This window comes from Sinocyclocheilus grahami, unplaced genomic scaffold (assembly GCF_001515645.1).
Source record: "Sinocyclocheilus grahami isolate Dianchi unplaced genomic scaffold, SAMN03320097.WGS_v1.1 scaffold153.1, whole genome shotgun sequence".
NCBI classification, from domain to species: Eukaryota; Metazoa; Chordata; class Actinopteri; order Cypriniformes; family Cyprinidae; genus Sinocyclocheilus; species Sinocyclocheilus grahami.
Window position 1 is genome coordinate 1444466 of NW_015505332.1, and position 725 is coordinate 1445190.

Here is a 725-nt window from a genome sequence, read left to right on the forward strand (position 1 = left end):
CCATGCAATCTTCCAAGGGGCAATCTCTGGAAAAACTACCGTAGGACTTATTGAGAGTGCTAACCTTTCCCCTTCCCCCCATTTTAAAAGTATCCAAGAATTGTTCATTGCCCACAGGTGTGCTCGAAGACATCGTTCCTTCTGTATTTGTCCATAGCATTGACGTCACGCACCGTCCATCGAATCATAATCATTGCAGTATGAAGACGCACACGTTCTGAAATAAACGCGCACTCATGCAGTAAAAATAAACAAACTCAGTGCACATATCATAATCTTATAGTAGGCTAAAATCATTTACATTAATTAAACAATATTATCGAGTAATAATCGTACTGTCATGACACGGGCTAGGGACACAGAGGTGAGTGATCAAAACAGTGGTATTTATTGACTGATGAGCAAAGGAGTATCAGAAGCAGACGTGAGGTGAATATGGTTCGGAGAGTCTCTTTCCAAATGGCTTAGCTTGAAGTAGCGGATCCTTGTTTCGTTGCAGGATAATCGAGGAGCGGGATCGGTGGAGAACAGGAATCTCTAAGGTGAGCAAAACACACAGGTAAGGAAAGGTAGATAGTCGGTTTAGTTCAGAGATGTGAATGGTAGATCGGACCGTGAGTAACTGGAAGGAGTGTGCGTTTGAAAGTGGCTTGATTGGAGATGGCAGGTGCAGGTGATCTGGAGTAGGGATGGGCATATCGATCCTAAGTATCGATATATCGATA